The 19,697-nt window shown below is 31.9% G+C and overlaps 1 protein-coding gene and 1 pseudogene across 2 annotated transcripts in view; one reads left to right on the top strand and one right to left on the bottom strand.

Moving 5' to 3' along the window:
• ADGRB3 (adhesion G protein-coupled receptor B3) overlaps positions 1-19,697 on the bottom strand; it is a 750,487-nt gene that overhangs the window by 722,757 nt on the left and 8,033 nt on the right. The window lies entirely within an intron of this gene.
• On the top strand, positions 1,389-1,506 carry LOC112440143 (small nucleolar RNA U3; annotated as a pseudogene).

Below are 19,697 nucleotides of genomic sequence, written 5' to 3'. Positions count from 1 at the left end.
GAAATTAAGAATAAAATTTTTCTCAAAATATCTTGATAGACTTTACAACGAGCATTTACAAAAACCACAATGTTATTCTCTGGGACCTATGACTAACTTGCGTGTCAACAGAACAGAAGAAAGCATTTCTTCTGAGGGGACTAGGACAATTACAGGTATCCATCAAAAAGGGTAATGATAGGGACAAGTGGATTGAAAAAGGACCCATTTGTTCAACTCTCTTCTAAATGAGAACAGTCACATGAATAGACAACTTTAATGGTGGAAGAGAACATAGAGATATAGGTTAAGAGCCAAAATCTCAAATTCCTTCCGTGGTCACACACCTAGCATAAATGTATGAAGTGGCTACATATGAGCTAATTCTGAGTGGCAGAGACTGAAGGAACTAGTGACACCATGCCCTGACTGAAAGCATTTCAGTTTCAAACATGCCTTAAACACTGAGCTAATACATCAAAATGTTTCTTCAGGTAGACTCAGGTCTGCTAGTTTGTGATTCGAGATCTTGTCTATGAGATATTTATTAATGAAGAACATGACACTCAAAGAAAGGAAGTGTCTCGCCTAAGGTCAGAGGTAAATAAATCCCATGAATATATTCCAACTGGAATGCACACCAAAATAGTTAAATGTCACTATATAAAACCAAATATTATGTTTATTTATCATTTGATGTTAGATAAACTTCTAAGAGATCATACTGCACTGCTAATCTTGGGATTACAAAAATTAGACACTAATATAGGATGTTTATGTGATATACATTTATATTACTATCGTATTTAACATAAGAGCTCTGTACATGAATACAAAGGTATTAACTTATAATCCAAATCATAAGTATAAATTATTGGAAATATTTTATTTCCCTAATTAGTATATTCAGAATAAAGTATTTATAGAGTTATTAATTTGAAGAATTTAAAGAGATATCCAAGCAAAAACATATTTAATATTAGAAAAATTAAGCCCCAATTAGCAATGATGATGTTCATGATAGTTTAACATTATCGTGTAACTATCATGGTATGTGGTACTTGTCTAAACACTTTGCATATGTTGGTCAGCTCCACTAAACCCCAACAGAGCTCTGTGCAATAGGCACTGTTATTGTTGTTGTTGTTTTCCTCCAGAGATATTCAAGTTATACCAAAATACCTAAGGTCCGATAATGTTAATTTAGATAAAATTATTTTGAGGAATATATTTTGGACTCCAATTAAATACTTCAAAGAACTAGCATCTTTTTTATCTTTTCTTCCAACACTTGAAACCCAATTGGCACAACAAAACAAATATAAAGAGAAAGAAAAACTATCCATTTACAGCAAAGAAATGAAAATACCATGACCCCAAAACACAAACTACAGAAACTACAAAATACCAAGACTATACTTTCAGGGATCATTTCTATAGTTTGTTACTAGAGAAGTTTCTCTGAACGTGTAGAGCACCGAGAACCTACAAAATACCATGAAATGAGAAGTGATGGTAAAGAGTGGTCCTTCACTCTTCACCTTTCAAGAAGGACAGCATTCCCTAAAGTATCTTGGCCAGTAAAGAAGGCTGAAGGTGAAGCCTGGTGAAGGTGGGAGGGGAGAGATCTCGTGACTTAAAGAATTGAATCCAATTACATACACGGTACATGAACACCAAAAACTGAGAGATGAGCTCCCACCCAAAGATTGAGTAAGAATGTGTATAAGACTAAACTCTGATGGAAGCTGCTGCAGTCCACTCACTGTCAGCCACACTCTCCTTGTGCTCACTTCCCTCCAAAAGCCCCCTTCACCCTCCCTTATGCAATATTTCAGACAAATATTTGGAGGCAGTAAAGTACAGTGGTGAAGGCTCTGGAGACAGCCTGGGTTCAAATCATCATTCTACCACTGTGAATCCCTGGGCACGCTTAACTCTCTGCACAACTTTCTTATATAGGCCAGAAGAGCATAAAAATAGTAGGATTCAGAGGTATCTGTCTTAGTCAGTTTGGGCAGGTGTAACAGAGCACAATAGCCTTGGTGGCTGATAAACAAAGGAAATGTATTTCTCATAGTTCTGGGAGCCAGAAGTCTGAGATCAGGTTGTCAGCATACTCAGGTTCTGGTGAGGACCCTCTTCCATGTTCTTAGCCATTGACTTCTTTATGACTCACATGGCAGAAAGAGAACTTGCGAGCTCTTTGACCTCTTCTTGTAAGGGCAATAATCTCATTCACGAAAGTTCCATTCTCATGAACTAATTGTGACCCAAAGTCCCCAGCTCCAAATATCATCACATTAGAATTAGGATTTCAACATATGAATTTGAAGGATGGCAAAAACATTCAATCTATAACAATATTTTATCCTAAATATAATATCAAACACATCTCAAACATTTTCATACTACTAAAAAAAAATCGGTATTTGAGAATGAGGGTACATCAGCTTTCAGTAATGATGTTACCATAAAAAATGTGCTTAAAATTATTTATTACATTCTAAAAATGTAGGATGCTATGAGAAATAAAAGTAAATTAAGACAAATGAGAACACTTATCATTTTAAAAAGGACAAATATCATTCAGCATATTCGACTCATTTTAAAATAATCCTTTTATCCCATGAATGAAATTTCTGTATTCAATTTTGCTGATGGTGACTTTCCTATTGACTCTCATGCTTTTAGTGAAAATTAAATTGCACAAAAATACCACACTGCAGATGTTTTAGTTGGGCTACTTGTAATTTATAGATAATGTAACTCTAAAGATCACAATGTGTAGCATGCTAAAATACTTGAATCATATTTGACTTTCACATATTTAATAACGAAGTTTCTAGATGAAGAAGAAACAGTAGAAAGCCAAATGCTCTCTTCGGCTTTTCATATTTAAGTCATGATGAAATCAAGGCAACTTGCTCATTGATAGTTGTAGAATTTCTGCCACTTTAAAATTATTTCTATTCAAAGCTTCAAAAGTTTCTATTCATGGCTTCTAAGGAATGAAGGCAAAAATTGAAGCAGGCAATTCTTTAAAGCAAAATGTTTCTTTCATATTAACCCTGAAGTTCTACAATGCATTGCCTTCTATGGGCAAAACACACATGGATAGTAATGGCAGATCTAAGCAAATATACACAATTTAAAAAGGTACAAAATTGGTTGCATAAATTCAAATGTATATTTTTATCCTATTAATCACAAGTTTAAACTCCAAAAATAATTAATAAAATATAAATATTTTTCAAGTACTAGAATATAATTTGGTATTTTACATGATTTATTATGCAAATTTAGTAAATCATGCATTTTTAAAATCTAAATGAAAGCTTGATTCAAAAATCAGGAAACACTTCCAACAACTTTTCAAAATGGGTCTAATGGAGCAGAGTACTAAAAATTATATGATGAACACAAACTATAATTTATTGTTTACAAATGCAATGAAACTTCTTACTCAAAATGTAGTCTTCTTTGTATTTATTTATGAAACTTTAGGAAAATGAATTGAAATAACAGAGGTAAGTCAAAATAAAATAAAAGTTGTTTAAATGTTTATCTTATGTATTTCAATTTACTTTTCCATATAATATTGTTGAAAGCTGACTTCCATATAACATTGTTGAAAGCTGACGTAATGGGTTTACTAGAAAGTTATTATCTATTTAACCAAAAAGTTTATATAATATCAGAAAAAAACTTATACTATATAATATAAATAATAGCAATTCTGGAAACCTTGGGAGTTAATTTTTTTTGTCTTCCCATTTTCCTCAGAAGTGAGTAGTTCTAAAATAGTGGTTTTGTAGTTAATTTGTCAAATAGAGTCAATAAAGAAAGGCACTAAATACTATTATCATGATTCTCTGGGGATAACATTAACATATATGCATAATTGATTTTTAAAGCTACAAATAATATTTTTATAGATGATACATTGTGTTCTAAAGTTTCTATAGCAGATGAATTTTATATTCTAATACTGTTTTGAGATATACTCATTTATCACTTTTGTGTACGGACACTAGAATACAACTTTTATCTTTAACTCAGACTCCTAAAGCAATTGTTTAACAGATATTGAAAGAAATTTTTTTATAATTTTTAATACAACTTCTAAAACGCATGACCTGTGACCACAGCTTTAATTATTCACCAAATATTCCTTACTTAAGCCTCAGAATTCTGATTTTTCTTTTCAATATTTGACTACTCTGGAATAATACCCAAAATCTCACCCGATCCTGGGAACTTCACTTAAATTCTCTCTTTATCTTAGATTATTTTTCTTATTGATAATGTAAAATAAATTTACCTCTTGAAAATTAACTTAGACTCCCCTCTCCAATGGTTTCATATTTTCCCCAAAATTAGTAAGCACTAAAATTACATGAAAGGGACCATTCTAAGCTGCTCAGATTTGTTAATTTGTTATGTGGTAAATCCATAGCCATTAAGTGACAGAGCTATAATATCAAACTCTATTTGTTTTTACACAGGACATTGCCAATTTAATTATCTGCCAAAACCTCACACTCATCATTTCTGCACCATACTTGGCTCAAGTTGAACCAGCTCCCCTTTGCAAATTCCTGACTTGTGCCAATATCACAATCATCAAAAGTGAAGCCTTTTATTTCCCTCTGGTACTTTGTTTAAAAAATTTATGACCCCTTGCCACTTTAAATGTCTCAAACTGATCACACTGCTTTTCATCGTTTTTCAATTACTTCTGTTGTAATCAATTTATTTTTGGATTACTGCAGAAGCCTCATCGTGGTCCCATTAAGGCATCTGGTTCCCTATTCCCCTTCCCAGATAGTCTAATTTTGCTAGCTTAAATTTCACGCAACCTCTACCTCCTTCATGATAACTATTTGCCTGTCTCCCTCCACCCTGATCACAAATTCCTTCTGAAGTTCCCCCACTACCATTAGATTAAAATCAAAAGCGCCTAGCCTGTATTTATTTATTTAGCTTTATTTAAAGCTGTTTCTTTCACTCAAATTATATTCCTGCCAATCTAAATCCAAATAGCCATAGGCCATAACTATATATATATATATGTATACACATATTTTTATATATAGATATATACATATATATGTATTTTTTTGGCCACCTATAATGTTTGTTTCTTCCCAATAATGGCAAAAATCTTAAATAATCTTCTCATTTTGGGTATTTATTAAATATATTCCCTATTTATATTCAGTGGCTCTGACTTGAAGGCTAATAATATAATATACAAATAAATCCTGTTTGCCATTACTATCTCATGTAATACTATACCTAGAGGCACTTCTTGAAAAATTAAGGTCCAAAAAACATTTTTTTGTATATAAAATCATTGAACTCATAGTATACTACTTCACTGTGATGCTTTATATATGTTAGTAATTATATATTTATAAATAAATACATACAAATACATAATTTTTGCAAAATGATTTTAGACTAAGAAGAAGGAAAACACTAAGAATCATGATTTTCTGACAGCCATTTATCCAGCTTATTTCATATAAATTGTGTACATGCCTGCCATCCACAACTATTGTAACATAGCATGAGTTAAATTAACGTTTTGCTGAAGACAAGAAACTTATGGCAAAACTCAATCCTATTTGTTGATAAGATCTTAAAAATTGGAATTACTGTGTAAGAGTAATTATAAAACAACATCCCTTGCTATGTAATTGAAGCATTTAGCTAGAGATGAGACATTTTAAAAGAAGTCCATCATGGTTTACTTTACAAGTGTTTCAATCTTATCTTTATCGTCATTCCATTACATAAGCCTACAATATACCTAGAAATTTGGATATATGGAAGTAAAATTTTAAAAGGATGGAATATCAATTTGAGTGGCTCTGAATGATTTGTACCTTGAAAGGAGAATTCACATCATTAACTTCTGGTATGGCCTACACATGGTAATTGTATGTATAATGATTATTCATTTTTAAAATTAAATTAGAAAAGTAACTTTTTCCCTGCGATCTGAGAATGCAGGCTCATTTAACACCTTCCATTGAAAGTATCCCAAAGTATCAACATACTAAATGAAAAAAAAGGAAGTGATACATAAAAAAGATTCACTAAAAAAGGTAAAAACACATAATATTAAAATATATTTTCATACTGTACTTATTATATAAAATATATTATAAAATATATAATCTAAAAAATATATTAAACATCTGAAAAGTTGTGAGCCTAGTCTTTATCTAGTCAACTCAACATTAATTTCTGCTGAATATGACATCGGCTATTACTATAATATTGTTTATTGCCTAAAATGTGCTTATACGAATTTCAAGGACATTCTATCATAATTATCTGTATTAACTTCAAGAACCAGCTTTCTTTGTCACATTTATATTAAATTGAAGTATGGTTTTAATCAGTGATATTCATATTATGCATATAAATTTCAGCTATTCTACAGTAAAGGATTCTCAATTTGTTTTTCAAGGAAAATCACTATGGCAAAAGAAAGCAAGAATTAATAGTAGTTAATCCTTCCTAGCAGTTGTGTGTGCATGGAGGATCAGTGTAAAAGATGGTTACTGCTGTGTTAAGTTTCATTACTCCAGCAGTTAACCAGATGTTCAAAACAAGTAAATTGCCCTAGAATGGTTTTCTAAATTCTTCTTCTTAATCTGTTAAATTATGCAAATGCTAGAATATTTTTAATCGTGTACCTAAAGTCCTTTCACATAATTCGCATGATATAAGAATTCTGGAGTAATTTAAATACAACTTTTAAAAAGATAACATATAAAAATAATTCATATTAGAGATGACAGGATATATATTAGTGTTGTAATATAAATGTAATAGTTACAAATTACATTAAAAAATCAATAAAAGTCATTCTAAATATATTTATGGGGAAATATGTTTTCTTCGCATATATAAATATGAAATAAATTCAAGAAAACAAAATAAATAAGAAAAAAAGGAAACTTTAAATCATCTTATGTACTTTACAGATAATTAATTTTGTTATATTTTCTCCTTCCTATTTTTTTACTGACAATGACCTACATAAGTTCTCTGAATTGTCTTTTTTTTTTAGAAAAAATGAAGTAGCTGTTTTTTATCAAGAAAAATAATTTCGTTTTGATTAGTTCCTCCGAGGAAACTGTCACATCCCCAAAACATTGAATCACTTATCATTAAAAAAAATTGCATCAGCTTGATTTTCAGTAATTGAGTGTTACCACAATTAAGAAAATACCACAAAAAATTATTTTAGTTAGAATGGATCAGGATTTATTTTTTTCTAATAGGATATTTATTTTTGGTTCTCAGGTAAATAAAAGTTGAGAGTTACAAAAGAACTTATGAAAATTATTTTAAAGACAAAAATTAAATAAAATATTCTCTAAGCCAGGGAATGAACTTTTCACCTCTCTTTCTTTTATAGGTATCCTGTATCTTCTGGTACTAGAGATGCTTAATCTAACTATAAATTATTTTTGTCTAATAGAAATGACATCTTACCAACTTAAAATCATTAAAAGATAATTGTAATTCTAGTTTTATTTTGATCTTCTATAATCATAATTACAGAAAAGATTAAGCAGCTCGTTGTGTTAATATGGTGCTAAGTAAAGTTCAAGGTAATTAAACAGCAAAGCCTTTACCATCTATGCCCCTGTAACCTAAGACATTTAAATTTTTCTAAAACAAAATGTTAAACATAGGCTAAACTTACATCTAAATAAATATGTATACTAATTTAAAATGTAGCAATCCAAAAAACTTTGTATTAGTGAGTAAAAAGTAAACTTTGCATGTCTCACAGCAGGTCGAAATCAATACTCCATTTTTTATCACTTGGAGGTTTCCTGGGAGAGATGAGATTGCAGAATTCTTTGAGCGATGGGCTTGGTTAAAGAAGAAAGTCCTTTTATTAGTGAGGATACATGCAGGCTATAGCTTGGAAAACACTAGGTGGAAGAAATATTACCAGACAGAGGCCACTAAGCATATCTGGAGATGTACTTTGCAGGATTTAAAATACATATATTTTTCTATTTGAAACCATCCTATAGTTACAAAACATGGGATAAGCTAAGTTCTTTTTGAGTTTTTAACTAATATTGTGTTATATGTATCTTTACAGAGTGGTGTTATAGTGTAAGGGCTCAGAGAATGAACTTGAATTCAGCTCTGCCTCTTCTCAATGTGATACTATGCAAGTCACTTAACTTTTCTGTGTCTCAGTCTTTTCATCCAGAAAACAAAAGTAATAATAATAGCTATCTCATGGGGCTCTTAGGAAGAATGAATGAGTAAATATTTAAAATTTTATCTGACACACAGGAATAATTCATTAGTATTGTGATTATGAAATACACAAATAAATAAATACAAAGTATGGGCTTAGTAGTCTGTTGTTTGTTCCATTTGAATTCTCAAAATATCTACTACAGATGGTAAATTTCCATTAACAGATTACTAAAATAGCCATTTCCCATAGATGCCAGGTTAACAGAAAAGTTTATACATTTGGGGTTAAGTTGTGCAATGCCAGTTGTGTTTAATTAACCAAATACAAAATTAATCAAAATAAATATATTAGGCTGATATTACCTGAATTAAGCAAAGATCTATAAAAATTTGCATATAGTTTCACCTATTAATTTTGCTACACTTGTTCAAAGGCACAAAACTGAGTGTTTTTAAAAGTGTTTACAAAGTCTAAGGTTTGATAAAACTCTTTACAAGTTGAGTAAGTATTTTAAGTAGAAAGTAATAGGAAAATGTTTAGTTTATCTACTAAATTTGCTGAGTAATCCCATCAGAACAAAACCATGGCCAGCTGCTTGATCACATTTGTCCTCTGAAATAGTCCCACCTATCACCTGCAGAGGAGGACAGACACCAATCTGTAGTCTTTTCAAGACTGATTCAAAAACACAGCATAAAATTTTGAAGCTCTATTAACACGTTTCCATATTTTCGTCTGTTTAAAAATTTTTACTGATGTAAAATTTACCTCATTTGCATTCTTTAAAGACTAATACATTTAATTCTTAATTACATAACATGGCACTGAGACCTAGGCTTATTTATATATAGCCTTTGCCCCCCACAGAAAACAAATAGTTCTGTAAAACTACAGTATCTCCCAGACCATTTTTGTTTTTAGCACTTGGGGAAATTTTTTGATAAATCTTCATTTGTACTCATTTTCCTTTAATGCTAATTATTGACTTTCCCAGGAAACACAAGGACAGAAAGGATGTGTTTATTTTCAGGCTGCTTGTCTGACTGATGTAAGAGTGGAAGCCTGTTATAAAGTAACTCATTATATTTCTGATCTTCATCTACAGATGAGTAAAACTGGAATTGAATAAAATTGAAGTCATTATACTTCATTTTCTATGGGCAGTCTAAAACAACGTTTTAGATTACTTAAAAAACCTGAATTAAGAGAACTTCCCACTTCTGCATTATTTGTGCATTAATCTGAATATTGCTTTTTGTACAGACTATATTAAGAAAGAATAGATATGATTTCCATTTTGCAGATGCAGAAAATATGGTTCATATTTTCTATGAACCAAACTATGAAGCAAACTGCCAAAGGTCATACTAGTGGAAAGCAGGGTTGGGAGTGGAACTCTGAAATATGTGAATATGAAGCCGAAACTCATTGCTTCCATTGATATAGAAAGTAAAAAGAAAAACCAAAGAAATAAATGTTTTCCTAACAGAATATCAGAGTCTTAATTTAAAATGTCAAACCCAGCAAATCTATCCAACAATTTGTGATATTTATCATCAAAGGACTGGACCATTATTTCACATACATACAGGCCAATGAACTAAACTAATAAATGTGAACAAATTTACAGTTTATGTTGGCAATAATAATATTTACAACAACATTTTTGCATGCTGGTTTTCATTTTTTCTAAATAGATTTCATGTATATTATACTTTCCATATAATCCAGTGTGTTACAGATGATTATTTTGATCTTCATAACTGAGCAAACTGAAGTTCTAAGAGATTATGTGACTTGCCTGAATTTGCTAACACAGTAATGTCAAAATCTCCTCCAGAAGGTGGTTTTCTAATCCAAATTCTCTCCTAAATACAAAGGACTACAGACAGTTAAAAGTCTAACGTCACATTTCTAATTCTCTTGTTTGTAATATCTAAAAGTAAAAGTTTCATAAAATTGAAAATAAAACAGTATGATCTTTTAAAAAATAGAATATGGATTTATATTTTATTGCTAGTTTCCTACATTAAGCCTAAGAATAAATGTTAAAAATGGAGGCAGCAAGCAAGATATTTTTCAATTGACTCTGCTCAGGAGGAAAAAGGCATTCAATACAGGCCAAGACATAAATTATACTTTGGTTACTTTTAACATGCATACCATTCCTTAGGAAAAAATCAGAATAGAGATTTTTAAGTTGATTTTACCAATTAAAGTAAATATATTTAAACTTCAATATGATTGAGAAAGGACTAGTCCAAAGGAACATCCATATTTATAGAAAAATACTCAGAAGAAGAAGTTACTTAGGTGGCCAAAATATACTTGCCTTTTCTTGGTTGGTATATCCTGGTCTTCAGGAAACCATCATTTGGGGCAATCACCCTTTGTCAAACAATCTCTAAATAAAACTGACTAGTCCATTTCAAAAGGAAAAAGTGGTGATACTGTAAACAGTGGTTGATATTTGAAATGAGGACTAAAGGAGAATAGACATGTCTTAACTCAGAAATTTTTTCTCATGTGCCTGAGTATTCAGAAGAAATAAAGAATTAAAGATGCAATACATTTCTGAGGACTTAACAGTCCAGGAGGCATTTTAATTTTTCTGAGGTCAATTAAAGAAATTGATTACTTTTTATTATGAATCAAAATTTTATTTGTTGTAATAAAGAATTCTAATTGCAGTGAAGGGTTCCAGGATTACCCAATTAATGGAATTTAACATTTATTGAGCCTTTATTACACAGTCCAAACATTATGCTAAGTATTTTACATGCATTACCTCATTCAGTCTTCCAATTATTTCACTAAAATCATCACCACTTCAGAGAAAACAGAAACAAAAACAAAAAAACGAAACAAAACAAAACCCTGATGTTTAGAGAAGTGTGTAAAAGTCTCAATGCCACAGAGCTGGAAATTGGGACTGGAACCCAGGGAGTCTGACACTTAAACACTATGACATGTTTTCTCTTACAACAATCTTTGTTTTACATTAAAATTATCTCCCTAAATTCTGGTACTGAATTTATAGCTGTGAGATGTGTAGAATCTAGTATGTAACAAACTGCCAAGAAACAATCAATGATCAAAGAGAATGTGAGACTGTTAATTTATTAATACATAATATATGTGACTTCCTCAGAAATGTAAAACTAAATTGTTCTTTTTTGAAACTGACATTTGTTTTCACTTTTAGAAACCTACTTGGCAAATGATTTACTCTTCAATCCTAAATAAAATTTTAATTTCTGACATGCAGAAAGATTCGTAGAATACTGATCTGAATGTATTGATTACAAAGACTTCATGTGAATTTTCAAACAAATCAAATTAAAATTTAAAGCTTCCTTTGCAGAAGGTATTTTTATTCTTTGTTATTCCTATGATCTCATAAATCACCCTGGTTAAGAGTATATTTAGTAAATATTTAGTTAGTAAATTCAGTTTAACAGGGAATATATTCTCAAACTGTTGAAAAATGATTATCCTTTCAAATAATATATGCATATACTGCTTGTGAGCATTTAATGCCATATATTCACATATAAGTGTATATGTGGATGTGTGTGTGACAGATCAGATATACAAAGGTGGGAACTAAACTGATAATTCACTCCATCCCTGGATTTTCTTCACAATACATAAGAAGAAAAAAAAAGCAGAAAGTGTTTATTTTTTCATTTTGTTTTAATTTCCTAGTTGCTCAATGGCCTATGTGTACTATTCTCTGACTACTGAAGTCTCTTTTATAATTAATGAGCATATCATAATCCAAACTTCTTGAGAATAAGAAAGCCAGGAAATTAAATGGAAGGCACAGCCACGTAGAACAAAGCTTGCCAGCATACCACTCACATTGGGAAGAATTATTTCCTCCCCACTAAGTAACTCACAGAGTCTTATTTAAAGTTTCCAACAGCCTACTTTTCCTCTCCCACCTCTGAGGGGAGATAAGAATACTTCTCAGTGTGACAAAAGCCCACCTACTCAAAGGGGATGTTAATTATTGCTACACAATTAACCTCACAAGAAAATTGTTAAGATTAATGAAGCAGTGCTTACTAAGTGATTACAAGTTCCTCATGACCTATTGTAGAAATATTTGTTTACCAAACACTTACATGTATATTAATAACAGATTCCATGCAAATTATTTCAATGTCTAACCTATAGACCAACATTTATAAATTATAGCCTATGTATCAAAAAAAAGGAGTCAAAGAACAAAGGAGGAAGAGAGGGAGAGAGGGAGGGAGGGGCTGTGAGAGAAATAGAAGAGAGAAAAGACGAAAGAATACAAGAGAAGAAAAGGAAGGAAGATAGGCAGGAAGGAAAGGAAGGACAAAAAGAGAACAGGACAAGTTCTTACCTTTCAGCAAAACCACCATGCTAGAATAAATGTTTTTCTCTTAGTTCTGTAACAATCATGGTTCAACAAAGGACCACAGAACCTTCTCTCTAATGTAGTTTTAAAATAAAGAAAAACTCGAGTATCTTTAAATGTTGAAAGAATAATCTCCTATAAAAATATACAATTACTGTACTTCTTTTAGTATTTATTAATTTTAAGTAGGCTAAAACAAGATCATTTTTGATAAATCATACCTAAAATGGGTTCTAGAGTGCTTTGCTAGTAATATATGCAGCTACCTCAGAGTACAATGTGGAATATGTGCATACATTCTTCCCCCAAAATATCATTTACTGACATGCCCATCACCTTATTACATCTGGATTACAGAACACATCACCAGTGTAACTGATCATGTTTTAGCACACCACAACTGTTCCCCAATCCACCTCAACTGAACATTATAGATACGTCAGAATAGGATAGGTTAGGCTGTAGTGACAACACCAACCCCTAACTTCTCAGCGTCTCAAAAAAGGAAGTTTTATTCCTTGCTCATGCCTCACAGTCATCATAGACAGGCAAAGGCTTAGAGCAGAGGCTCTTCTCATTTTAGTCACTTAAGAGCTCAGCTGAGAGAGGAGCCCCTTCTCTTTAGGTACAGGTATCCACGCTAGAAACAAAGACACTGTCACGGTCTTACTCCAGCAATAAAATGACTCAGATCAGAAGTGAGCAATGTCACTTTTACTCACAACTCATTAGCCAGAGCCAATCATATAACCCCAAACAACCATTAGTAGGCCAGTAACACAATTCCTACAGAAACCCAGAATGGTAGGAGTCTGTAACAATTTCGTGAAAAACATTCATGACATCTCAATTATCTACTGATATCTAAGTAATGTCAATGCTAATAAGCTTTTTGTTGCTATTTTATTAACATGTCTTCGGTTAAGGATATTCATTATGTGTAAACACCAAAGGAATTAAGCATAATTATTATTGCTCTAATAACTTCAGCTTATTCCAAGAAACTTGAGTTTGAAACTGAAATATTTGAGGATTATCAAAACAATAAAGGAGAGGCAGAATGAATACCACCCAAATGTATTACATTTATAAAGATTTAAAATTAAGGCTTCTGAATATTTATCAATTGTACTTAAAAATTTTAAAGGATTCTAAATAAATATTCATATTTATCTAAGTAAACTAGTATGTGAGAAAAACATATGATTGGAGTAAGCTAATTTGCAGGAGGATTTTTGTTTGGGAGCCCAGGGTGGAAGAGGTCTGGAGTTCAGATGACCAGAGAGAAAGATAGAGAAATGTGGTGCCTGTCTTGATGTCCAACAGGGGGCCTCAGGACAAACTCGCTCCAGACAGAGTCTGAAGAAAGTGTTTACGTTCCAGGAGCAAGAGGTCGGTCATGAGCAGATCTGTTATTTCACAAGTGTGACATAGAGTGGGAAAGCGGGAGTCTCACTGCTGGCTTAAAGACAGCTTGCCTTCACGACACTAAGGTCTGTGCTAAGCAAAAGCAGAGACACTGAGTCCTGGCAGGAGATTGCAAATGCCTACCAGACAGGGTGAGGCATGGTGGAGAAGTGACAGAGAACGCTTATCGGACGCTACCCAGCAGGCACTGAAGATACCTAAGAAGCACCATAGAGAAAGCTGAAGACTTGCATAAGGGGTGGGAGTTAGACTCAGGCAAACTCAATTATTGGGTTGTGTGGGGAAGAGCAGAGTATGGAAAAAAATTAAGCACAGATAGATATGCAGGCCATAGGATCCTAGATAAATTATGAATTTTGTTCTAAGCAAAACACAGTAGGAACAAACTGACAGTCCTTACACATACTTGGTGACCATAAAATTGAAAACATTAGTTTTCAATGGAAGGAAGTTTAAAACATTAATTTCTTGTATGTGGCTACATATGGATACACTGATTGATAGTTCTGCAGTGGTTTTTCAAGAAGAGTTGCCTCTCCTACCAATATAGGAAGAAAGGAGAGACTGATTAGGCACGGCTTTAGGCTTTCTGCCCACTTCATCCAAAGCAGCTCTGTTTTTAAAAGGCTCTTATATATTGGCTTCCATTTAGAAAAAAAGGTTCCACTGCTAAGGGGAGATAATGTTGTATTAATTCACATCCTACCATTTACTTATTTCTTTTGCCTAAATCAGTTCTTTATTTAGTGGATCAACTTCTGCTCTCCTAAACTCCCACTGCTCCATATTTGTGGTTTCTGTGGTCTCAGAACACAGAGGCCAGAGGCAAGCACATGTAATATTTATTATACCTAGAATTCATTTGTGACCCTTTATTACCAATTGAACACCAAAGTATGATCATTAGAAAATTCCAGGGAAACCACTAAACGGAAAGAACTCCTATGTTTTTAAAAGAGTAGATTTTTAATATACTACAAGCTAAAGTATTAAAATGTTCTCTTTCTTGGAAGTGAAATGATGCTGCTCCACGGCTGTTTACTTCATCACATTTGAAAGCAAAGCCTGTTGAAAAATAAAATGGCCATTGCAATTGGCTAATTTCTCAAGCAGCACTTAAAAAATATACAGTTTGCCCTTTAAGTTGCAAAAACCAAGGCCAGCCAAAGAGAACTGACCACAGGCTGACATATCTGTAAAGGAAGCTGACCTCTCTTGGAAGCCAAAATAAACTGACATTTCTCAGTCTACAGTGCAGAGGCAGATCTTTGAAAGTTTGCCAGATTTATGTGGAAAGATTATATAAAGTAAACAGATTTTTGTCTTCCCAAGTTGCCCTCTTTTTACATTACAATTTTTATAAGTAGTAAACATAAGAAGTATTTCCAAAAACATCCAGCAGACATAAAATATCTGTTTTGCATTGCCTATTCAAAAAAAATCATAAAGCTGTTTCAATAGAAGTCTAGAAGAAAAGTCAGCCTTTTAATTTTTTTTCAGTTACTTCTTTTCCTCTCAGGCTCCTTTCTTGATGTGAAAAGCAACAAATGGACAAACAAAAAGGAAAAGTAAAAAGCTGTAATTTTCCTTATGAAATTATAAAGGAAAACTTAGTTGCCTTGATTGTTTTCCGGAATAAAACGAAGAAGATACACAAAAATACATTTTGTGTATGTGTTTTGTTTTTGTTTTGTTTTGAGACAGTGAGATCAACAGGCAAAATGAAACTTGAACAGCAATCAAAATTCTATTTTTATTTTCATCTTTCCATTTTTAAAATGATATAAAATTAGACTAAATTCTTAATCTGTCAGGAATTTTTATGTTTTATATGGGAGCCTTGAAGTAATTTGTTTTTGTCAGCTCACACAAATTTCTTTGAACATCTAGGGCAGTGCAAATGTTCCATTGTCTCATCAATACTGAAAATAAATATTATGTATGATGTATATGAATGTATGTGTATTATGTAATTTTTAAAAATTGTGATGCAATTAAAAAAAAACCAACAGATAAATACCGAAAAAAACCTAGAGGGCCTAAACTCAAAGAAGAGTTATTAAGACAAACACATATTGATATTTTAATTTTCATTATTTCATTGTTATTTATTTCTCTGTACACTTGCGCTACTCTGTGCGCCCATCCGCAAAAGGGATAATTATTACATAAGACCTTTAGTACATTAAATGGAAGGACCACAATATAAAACACTGATTTCCGATTTATTTTATATATACTCTGAAATCACCTCACTAACTCAACTATACACCTTGGTGTTAGTCAGGGTCCCAGTAAGAAACCTGTTGTTCTTAAGGTATTATGAGAAGCAAGTACAACAGCATGAATAGTGCTTTGAGTAAGCAAGGAAAGATAGTTCAGTGCCCAGAGCTAGAAACAGTGGGGAGCCATTACTGCCCATAGGCTTAAAGGAGTAAGGTGCGTGGTCACCAGAGCATCAAAGAGGGAGGTCACCTGACAGAAGCTGTAACCTTCAACAGAGGACAGGGGCATGCAGCCAACCCACAGCAATGCAAGGCGAGAAGCCCAGAAAAAGAGACACCCTGACTTTGCTCATTTCTCACCTTCAATGCTATTTCTCAATGTATCACAAGGTAACCAAGAATGCACATTATTTCTCCAAAACATAAATTTCCCCAGACAATGATAATAAAGTCAAAATCCAAGATAGATTGTCTTAGTAAATCTATACAGACTCTGAAGTTGAAATACATGCTCTTTAAATTTAATAATCTTAGACTAAAAATCAATCGTTTTTATGAGACCTATCTCATATTTGTTTAAATTATGTATACAAAATAGTACAAAAAATCTAATGAATGAAAGCTTTAATTTGTAGACACTAGTCTACATTAAGTAGTATGTCAATCAGACAATGTCTGATTATTGTCCTGAATAAATATCAGGTAATTTTAATGATTAGATTTATCAAATAGTCATTTAGACAGTCAATTAGACTGTTCATCTTTTATCTTATAGAGATGTTGTTGAATGTGTATTCCAAAAGAGTTATGCTTATCTGAAATGATGGTCCCATTACATATTTGTAGATTAGGGTTCCATTAATCAGGTAAGATTTGGACTAAATAGTGTTGAAATATCTTTATAAGTCTGAATATTTGTGATTCAGTTTCAAAAGTACTCCAGACATAAGAGGGAGTGAGAAAATTTATAGCTCTGAAATTCTTTAGCTTTTCATTTGATCTGATTTGTAGTAAAATTATTTAAAAAGAAAGACCATGATTTTTAGAGTATTCTGCATAATTGACACATCAATGGGGCAGATAATATGTACCTGACACAGTTATTGCCCCTACAAAACAATATGTGCAATAGAACTTTGCAAACTAGAAAGCATTTCCTGAATGATAGGTGTTATTATATTCTTTGTATTTATGAAATCTTTATTTAAATGCTTTAGTTCTTTATTTTCTTAAGGGTGATATGTAAAGATTCTCTTTAAAAATGCATCTTATTGGAGAACAAATTATTAGTGTTTAGGTACATAAATATAGAAATTTAAAAAAAATTATCAAAATTTTAAAAATCACCTTAAAAAGAAGGAACACCAGGAGAAATGTCATGAAATGAATATTGTGTACTACTCATCTAGTATGAACCACCCAGGAAAGCAAATGTTTCTGTGACATTTCTATTACCTTAACATAACTGTTGTTAAAAAGTAATTCTACCTACATAATCTTCCGTGGTTGACTCCACAATTTTCTTAATGATTTTTAAGCATTAATGTCTGAGTACATTTGCTACATCCTAAATATTGCAATCTGGATCCATCAGCGTTCCAATGTCTTTCTCATGCCCATATTTGCTCTCTTTCGAAAAAAAAAAAAAAAAAACTCACACTCCCCAAATAAACTTGTTTTTTAGTAGAAATAATTTGAGAAAATATTTATCCAGGATTAAGTTAGCAGGTAAATTATTTCATTTTACATGATAGAAACAGAAACCAAACAGTAACCATTTTACCTTCATATTTTATAACATGCCCCAGGCATCAACATTGTGTGATAGGGACTGGTTATAGGAAAAATGCACATCAGCAAACATTTAAGATTTCAGGAAGGCTCCTATTCATTCAGTTAATTTTGAGTTAATCAGCTACATGCTCATGTATTTAGTGCATTTGTTACTTATTGAATTTTCCATACACACTAGAAATACTTTATTAAACTTTTACAGCCGTGTAGCTAGGTCATTCTCTGCAAGTGCACAAAATTCCTGGAGGATAGCTGAAAGATAATTGAATGTAGAGCCTGTGGCATTTCATAGAGTCTCATAGATGATATTTTTAAATTTTACCTTATGAAAATATCAGAATTCTCAAATTGATGCTAACCATTTTTCATTTTTTTTTAGTATCTAATTATGTAAGCATTGTGGGGGGATATTCGGGATCATTGGTCTCTAATAACTTATCAGAATTCACTGAATGAAATTCCAGCTAAGTCATCCTTTTTTCCAAGTGTTTAAATATGGACTAGCATTTCAAGATAATTTCTTTTCAAAATAGATCTCAAAACATAAACCTCATTTTGCAGAATCCAGCAAAGATTAAAATAGTCGGAAATCATTTAACTTAAATAGCTTTGCTGCCGATCAGCAATGATATTCAAAGGACAGCTTTCCAGGCCCAGGATGATGCACACACCACTATCTTGATCTAAGTCGTGTATTATTAGTCATGCCTTCATCAACACAAAGGTATTGAGATGTTACCTGTTCTTCATCTAATACAAAATAGACACATATCTCTATGGCTTTATGATCCTTTGTTAAATGCTCTAAATTCATAGTCAAGTTCAAATAATTAAGTGGCACTCTAAATCATTATTGATTATCAATTCTCTATGGTTTATAGCCAAAAATAAGAATAAAAACAAAGTTTCCAAAACTGCGCTGATTTGAAGAGAATATTTTATATTAATGTACATTAATGTACAAAAATAAAATTTAAAGGGTTGGGTACTAGATACATTAAATACCATATAATGACATCGTATAATGAAAAATATACAGAAAAATTATAACTGTTTCAAGTGTAAATATAATACTTAAATAAAATTCTACTTCACAAAGAAACATAAGCAGTTTTAAACATAATGAAAAATACCTCAGTGAAAATTTATTTCAATTACGATAATAGGTTATAAGAAATCCATGCTTAATGTATGCAGGTCTCATTCTAGAGAGCTACTACACCTTCCACACTCAACAACTTCATTATTAACAGTATTCTTTTATTTCAATTTTGCTTTGTTCATTCATATTTTCAACCATACACACATGAAATACGGAAATCCTTCTTAAAGTTTCCAACCCAAATTCCCTTCTCTGGTCCCCAGGATTATACTCATTAAGAATTCCATGCACAAAACATCAAGCACTCAGTAGATTCCTAATCAGTAAATAAATAAATGTTTGCATAATAATAAAAATACCAGAGAAGATATGTTTTTAAACCGATGTTACCACCCCTTCCTCTCCACAACACACACACTCTTACACAATTAAAAGTTTCAAATGGTTCTCAAAACTTTGCAGACCCATATAACTGCTATGTAGCATCACATAGTTACTTAAGTCACTTCTTCTCTTCCTTGCCAT

This window comes from Pan paniscus, chromosome 5 (genome assembly GCF_029289425.2).
Source record: "Pan paniscus chromosome 5, NHGRI_mPanPan1-v2.0_pri, whole genome shotgun sequence".
In the NCBI taxonomy this organism is placed as follows: Eukaryota; Metazoa; Chordata; class Mammalia; order Primates; family Hominidae; genus Pan; species Pan paniscus.
This window is presented reverse-complemented; position numbering and strand designations above follow the sequence as displayed.